This window comes from Gekko japonicus, unplaced genomic scaffold (assembly GCF_001447785.1).
Source record: "Gekko japonicus isolate JY-2015 unplaced genomic scaffold, Gekko_japonicus_V1.1 scaffold128, whole genome shotgun sequence".
Lineage (NCBI taxonomy): Eukaryota > Metazoa > Chordata > Lepidosauria > Squamata > Gekkonidae > Gekko > Gekko japonicus.
In genome coordinates this window covers 1,268,253-1,276,496 of record NW_015173126.1, presented here as the reverse complement: position 1 = coordinate 1,276,496, position 8,244 = coordinate 1,268,253, and positions in this window count along the sequence as shown.

The following is an 8,244-nucleotide window of genomic DNA, read 5'->3' as shown; positions in this document are numbered from 1 at the left end:
GATGTGTCAGACAGGTTTGAACTGTCAGCTGTAGGTGGCAACCAAAGGTGTTCTGCTGCAACAGACTAACATGGCTACCCCTCTTGAATGTCTGTTACTTGTACTAATTTGTCCAAATCCAGATCCGTCCCAGCACACAAACAGGTATGTATTATTTGCTTAACTGAGACCCAAAGTAAAACATCATAAAATGTATTTGATTTTATTTGATTGATTTCAATTTATGGGATAAACATGTTAGTTAATACCCCTTCCATTATATGTACAATTAATAATGTTTTGATTTAATAAAAAAATATTTTAAGTGCATAGGTTGAGAAGAAAATCAAGGTATCCCAGCTGCTTAATCAATACTGTTCACCCACTTGGAAAGTCTGAAGGCTGTCACTGAAAAAAGTATTATGTACTGATAAAGGGAAACTGGATTTTTTCACATACGGACAGAATTAGCCCTTTTTAAGGGGCATGATGAGTTTAATGTTGCAGTTCACGTTACCTTGCCACAATGCACACAGCCAAGTGTTTTTCTGAGATTATACAGTTTTATTATAAAATAAGTTCATGCATATTGTACATCATAATTTAGTCATGACAGTATTATGTTCTAAGCCTGAATTATGTCTCATTCATCTGGCTTCTTTTCAGCAAATTGCAGCACTTCTTTTTTCCCCCTTACCCATCTTTATGATGCATTAGCAACAGAAATGTATTGTACTGTTAGTTAGAAAGGGTTTGGAACAGAACAGGTATCTCAGATTCATAGACAGCAATTGTTGACTTTGTCAATGAGAAGCTGAATTTTCATTGAGGGAGTGGAGGGGGAGCTAAGTTCGGACTGGTACTGATGAGACTGAGGAACATTCTGTCCTGCTCTTCCAACTGAAGGTAAGTCATTGTGATGACAGTAGCTATTAGGGAGGGATGGAAACACCTCTTCCGAAAGTCAGTTAAATCTGGTAATTGGTAATCTGGTAATTCAGGGTACAGGGACCTAAGGAATAAGTACCAAACACCATATCCTCAAGTTCTCCTAGAACACAGGAAAAGCCATGGGGGAAAAAAGGACCCATAATGATTGTGCACAATGACAGAGATAGAATGCAAAAGGTATTAGTTCTTCTTCATCAAATATTTTCAAAGGTTTTTTTTAAGATTCAAGCGAATATCACACTATTCTGAATGCTTATGTTAAATTGTGCATATGCAGGGATATTGCAGCTGGCACTGTAGCGTAAATGCAACTTCACGGAACATGCTGAAGCAAAGTGTAGTAAGCAGAAATAAAAGATCTATAATGGAATTCAGTATCATGACTGAAGAGGCTCGCAAATTGAAATGATTGTATGGCTGCAGTGTTAGAACTGAGATGCATTTCTAGGGTATCTTTTTTGCTGCTGGGCTTTGTTTGTTTATTTTTGACAATATCAGCTACTATTTAGACACTTACAGGTTTCGGAAAGATTAGAACAGAAGATTGTGGGATCCAAGTGTATAAAACAGCCTAATAATGTTTTATTCTTTTTGGAACAAATTTGTTGCACAAAATGTCAGAAGAGTCATTTTGTTCATGTCAGTTATTTGAAAGTAATGGAAAGATGCCAAAGTGAAAAGCCCAGTAATTCATGCACTGGTGTAATGGAGCAAATGAAATGCAAAGCTCTTGTACAGGTCCAATTTCAGCACCAAATGCTTACCTGTCAGTCAGCAAAATTGTCCCTGAATAAAAATGAACCCATCTGAGAGGGGAACGTTTTTAATATACATCACATTCTTTGCATCTGTCGTGAGGCAGAAGAGCCCCTGAGAAGGAGAAAAATGCTGAAAAGGAAATCTTAACAAGACTCACAGTGAGTTGGCACTGAACCATGTAGCATTCACTAGCAAAGCCTTGGGTTTGTTCTCTCTTTCTGGTGTTGCACCTGTTTGCTATCTTTTATCTTCCAGGATGGGCAGGTGATTTCCCCTAGGCTATGATAGACTTGACCAACCAGTGATTTGAAGGGAAAGCTTTAGACAGGTAGCTATTGACTTCTGGTTGCAGCTGTGGCTTGTATTTGTGAAAGAGCCGATGAAAAGTGTTAGGTTGGGAAATGCTTGAATACCTTTTAAAAGTATTTTTGTGGCCCAAGGCAACTGTGATCTCTCTACAGAGGGTTTCCTAAAAATCAGATCACATTGCTGGGGAAGCATCTCTCACTAATTAAGCTGAGATATTGAAAAAGCACTGTAGGGACCCAAACTCATGAGAAGGAATCTGAACTTAGAAGGTCAACTAGTTAGGGGTCAGGCAGAAAGTTGCTCACCACATGGTGTGATAGGGGTGTCATTTTGCAAACTTTAGTCAGTGGCAGCACTACCTGCCCGTCTGATGGAATCTATCTGTTTCCTTCCAGTGCTGTTGAATGCCAGGAATATTCTCTCTGCTCGTCATTCCTCCAGGATCCACCTACTTGCATCTTTACCTTATCTGCCCATCTTTCTATGACCTTTGTTCATTGCTTACCATCCCATGTCACTGCTGGGAAAAAGTGAGCTCCAGGACAGGATGTGCATGCCAGTGTGTTGTGGATGTAGAACTGTGACTGTCATATGCCCTCTCCATTGCCTTTCCCCTTGCCTATGCCAATGTTCTTTGGGTCTGCCCCAGTAGCTTTTAAAGATATTGTATGTACATGTACATCAGACTTGTCTCAGAGTCATAACCATGGGATTGTGGGGACTTGCCCCCCCAGCTATATTCCATTTACCATTCTCTGCATTTCAGTCCTATGCCTTCTGTCTCTGCCTTTCTATTTGCTCTCTCTACCTATGTCTGGCTTTTTAAGTGGGTTCTGTTTGTGTGTTCTGATGTGGATACAATGACTCGCTTGTATTCCTCATCAGTAAAATGGATAAATGCTTTCTGTACATTTATTTATTTATTTAATTTTATTTATACCCCGCCCTCCCCGCACGCGGGCTCAGGGCGGCTTACAGTATGAGGTGCATTACAGCACCATAATACACAACATGGCACACAGTGCGATAAAAACACAATAAAACATTTTAAGACACTTTAATACAATGGGCAAACGCCCAAGGATCCCGCGTGACAAACACCTCTCTCCATATTGCACCTGCCCTTGTACATGTGCTTAAGTATACTACCACATGATGCTTAGGTGTGGTTTGGCTCCCTTTCATAAGTTGTTTACATGCCTGAGTTTTCTGCTTTGAATTCAGCTGAGACTCATATTGGGTGCGTTCAGACGAGGCGTTTCAGCCGGCATAAACTGTACCGGTTGGAACCGGTGCAATTTATGCCGGCTGAAACGCGATCACAATTACCTCCCTCACAGCGGAGCCCATCGCTGTATGCCTGTTCACATGCTGCGGGCGTCGGCGTTTTTTTTTTTTTTAAACTCAGTTTGAGCATGCACATAGGCAGCCATCCACAGAATGGTGATCTTTGCGCATGCTCAAAACACCCCGTATTGCATTTAAAGTTTAAAGGTAAGGTCACCTTAGTTACTGGTAGAAATGACATCATCTTACAGGACTGTGAGTGGTCAACAGGCCTGGATCACTCTCAGCCTTGCTTTCTATAAGATCCTTGGTTCTTAGGGACCAAGGGGGGATTCTTTGAGTATTCTGGCCAAGCCTGGTCAATACTTGAAGCAACCCTCCATTATGCCTTGAATACTTGGATTACCATCCTGATGGGAATGGCACTTTGAACTTGCACTCTGTCTCTACAAAGCCTCTTGGTAACTGGAAACCTTATGCGGGTAAAACTGCTTGTACATAGCCTGTGAGTATAGCTATTCTGGAAAAGCTTAGATTTATTGTTTTTGTCCTTGCACTGCCTAATGTCTCGTGTTTTAATAACTTTGCACAATTTATTTAAATAAAGAAACTTATATTTTACCTTGCCTGGGTCCATGAGTCTCACGAATTCCAGAGTCTAAATCCTGTGTCTCAGACCTGCTCAGTTTGACTACTACCATTTTGTGTGTCTGTGCTCAAGTCTGCAGTGGAGACTTCAGACTTGCTCTTAAGACTTGTGTTCTTGTGTCAGCCTGGAGAATTCTCGTCGCTTTGCTCCAGACCTGTGAGAACCCTGAAAGCGACGTGGTGGCAGCTTACTACCGGTATTGGGTGTTTGTTATCTGTTCCCCCTAAAAACAATAGTCTCAGGTCCTGGAGAGGGCTTGAGGTTATTGTTACACTTGTGTCTTCCAGTATTTGGCATATAGCATTCTTTTTAAATATTAATATTTAAACACTAAATATCTATTACTTTTTTCAAAGTCTTTAGGTAGTATACTCAGAAGCATTACTTTGGGCGTAAATGGAATTGAACATCCCAATATCTTCTGCATTATTGCATGAATCCATCTTCGGTATCTGTTAGTTATATCGCACTGCCACCACATATGATAAAAGGATCCTGTACTAGATAAATACTTCCAACATTTGTTAGAACACTTACTATTCCCCTTAGCTATTCTATCAGGTGTTATATACCATCTGTAAAACATCTTATACATATTCTCTTTAAATGCAATAGCTTTCGTTATCTTAATGTTTTCTTTCCATATTTGTTCCCATTGTTCTAATTCAATATTATGACTTACATTCTTTGCCCATAAGACCATATTAGGTTTAAAAGTCTCATCATACATCATATCATTAAGTAAAAAGACATAAGTTCTTTTAATCAACTTAGAGTCCACCGAGGTAAAAAAAAATAATCCATGTCTGTTAAGTCTCCATAAAAGCCTAATTTTTTATCTTTATTGTACCTGGATTCCAGTTGCATTTTGCAACACCATGATAGACCTTATGGTATATTCATTAAGGTTTTGCTGTCCAGAATATCCTGAACATTAGGAAGAACTTTCTGACAGAGTGGTTCCTCAGTGGAACAGGCTTCCTCAGGAGGTGATGGGCTCTCCTTCTTTGGAGGTTTTCAAACAGAGGATAGATGGCCATCTGACAGCAATTCTGATTCTGTGAATTTAGGTAGATTATGAGAGGGAGGGCAGGAAGGGTTGCATCAGTGTTTAGTTCTTGTGGCCCTTTCTTACACATCCAGGGAAATGCCGATTGCCAGTTTATGGTCAGAAAGCAATTTTCTCCAGGCCAGTGTGGCCAGGGATCCTGGAGGTTTTGGGGGTTTTTTTGCCATCTTCTGGGCATAGAGCAGGGGTCACTGGGGGTGAGGGGAATTTGTGAATTTCCTGACTTGTGCAGAGGGTTGGACTAGATGACCCTGGAGGTACCTTCCAACTCTATGATTCTATACCCCCAAAATCTTGTTGGTTGCTACATGACTCAAATCTAGCTGTTCTACTGCAGACCAACATGACTACCCTCCTGAAACTATCTGCATAAGTTGTATATTATACATATAATTTCATAAGCCTATCTTTCTTGATCTTTGCTACCACTGCTGGAATCAAGACAGCTAGAACTTCCAGTAACATCAGAATGGAAGGAGAGCAAGTCCATCTCAGTTCCTTCTGAGAATTGCCCTCAAGCCAGCTATCGGGGGAAAGAGCAGTATGGCAAAATCTTCTCTGACACCCTGACCAAGATGTTATGTACTTTGCTCCCCAAAGGCACAGAAGCTTCTTAGAAGGCTTGGTTTTTGTGCAACTCCACCAATGGATATCACTCTACTGCACTGGCTTTCTTGTGTGGCTTTTCCAGCGTGCACATCAGTTTTCGCATAAGGAAGTTTCTAGTTTGCTTTGTGGTGGAAGATCCTTGTATGAGTTTGGAAACAGCTTTGTTGAAACATATTTATAAACTGCCTTGAAGATCTAAATGACGGGAAGGTGGAATATACACATGAACATATGAAGCTACCTTCTACTAAGTCAGACCACTGACCTGTCAAAGTCAGCACTGTCTACCCTGCTACCTGATTCTTTTATCTGGAGATGCTGGGGATTGAACCTGGGCCCTTCTGCAAAGTAGATGCTCTATCATTGAGCTGTGACCCTTCCCCAAAGGGAAGGTGGGATATTATTCTTTAAAGTAAATAATGGACAGAATATTTTATGTGGACTCCCCCTCTTAATTAACCAGACTCTGTCCACTGGTCCAGTAGGATGTGCCCCAGAACCCCTATTTTATGGGTGGTTCCATCCCCTGAATCAATATCTTGTGTCTGGCTCAAGTTCCTGAAAAATAAAAACAAACAAACAAAATGTGAATAATTCCTCAAGGCTCGTGCGTGCTTTCCCGTATCAAATTCCAGCCTCTTTCTCTATCCTGGATTTCTTTGTTGTCATTTCATTAATCTCTCTACAATAAAGGCTGGCAACTGGGTACACAGTATACCAGTTTGATTCCTTAGTGTAGTACAATTCCCATGGAACCATCAAACAATCTCCTAAGAGACCTTTTCTCCTTCCTATCCCATGATTGTCCACAGACAGAGATTCTGGCAGAGTACCAACTGAGGTACATAAGAATGAAAGTCTCTGTCACTGTTCATTGTTGTATGTGTGTGTGTGTTTACTGAACCAATGTATTTTTTCATACAGAAGTAAGCCATTGTGTGGAGCCCCTGTTACTGCCTTTTCAGCCTGTCATTAATTTAGGATATGTATAGGTATACATTGTTTTAGAGATGAGCCCACTGTGCGACTGAACAACAACAAAACAACCACTGTAGAAGCACAGTCACTACATTTTGGTCTGTTATACACTCTTATATCTCCGAACTGAGGGGGAAATTACCTTTATTTGTAGAAGAAACTGACTTGATTTGGCACAGGTGAGATAGTCACCAACTCTGTTCCTATCTCTTTCCTCAGTAGGTTTTCAACATTTTAGAAACTGATTCTGCTTAGTGGGGAAGGACAAATGCATATCTGTGGGAGGGGGAAACCAGAAATATGCACAAAAGGGCAAGATAGATTACTGAAACAAATGGGTTGTGAATCTGGAGGGGGAATCCAGGCTAAAGCCACAGGAGATAGAAGAAGAAGAAGAAGAAGAGGAAGAAGAAGAGGAGGAGATTGGATTTATACCCCGCCCTTCACAACCCAAAGGTGTCTCAGAGCGGCTTACAAACTCCTTTCCCTTCCCCTCCCCGTGAGGTAGGTGGGGCTGAGAGAGCTCTTGACAGAAACTGCTCTTTTTCAAGGACAGCTCTTATCAGAACTACGGCTTGCCCAAGGTCATCCAGCAGGTGCAAGTAAAGGAGTGGGGAATCAAACCCGGTTCTCCCAGATTAGAGTCATCACACTTAACCACTACACCAAACTGGCTCTCATAAAAGCTATAAACGGTAAAGGTTCCCTTGCTCGAAAGCCAGTCGAATCCGACTCTAGGGTTGCGGTGCTCATCTCCGTTTCAAAGCCGAAGAGCCAGCGCTGTCCGAAGACGTTTCTGTGGTCATGTGGCTGGCATGACTAAACACCAAGGCGCACGGAACGTTGTTACCTTCCCACCGAAGTGGTACCTATTTATCTACTTGCAATTTCTTGCTTTCGAACTGCTAGGTTGGCAGGAGCTGGAACTAGAGACAGGAGCTCACCCCGTCTTGCGGCACCCGGGTCTTGAACTGCTGAACTACTGACCTTCCACAGCCTGCAGTTCAGCGTCTTAACCACTTGAGCCACCGCAGCTATAGCTAATTTGTATATATGTTTGTAAAGACATTTCCAACTTACCCCTATTAAGAATTAGGTACTATTGAGGCAGAAATCTTGATTTTTGTTTATATTTGCCCTTCTTTTTGCTGTTTTATAAGTATACAACTAAAGGACCTTTGAGGACTGCGGCTCTCCTTTTTCCTTCTCTTCCACACACTCTACCCATTTTCAGCTTTTTCTTTTTATGATTTCTGTTTTTGACCCCTCCAGTTTGACCTCCCTCTCATTTTACCCTTTGGGCTTTCTCCTCCACCCTATCCTGACACAATAATGTTAGTTGGGAATTGCCCAACAAACCCCAACATGGACACCAAGGTCTCACAATGTAGGTCTTACAAGATCTTCCCTGTATCTCCATAGCCCCATTGAATGAATTTTCGATCCACACTTTTGAGTCCAGTTCTTTTAAAAGCCATGTAAATTCTGATATTTAAATAAATACTTATTGGATAATATTGGAACGTTTTTCGGTGCACTGGCACTATCCTCTTTTATTAGGCTTCCACAGTACATATGGACTTTTGATGTTTGGGCAAGTGATCTGACTGTTGCCAGCAGCAGAAATCTTCAAATCCCACTTTCCTCCATTATC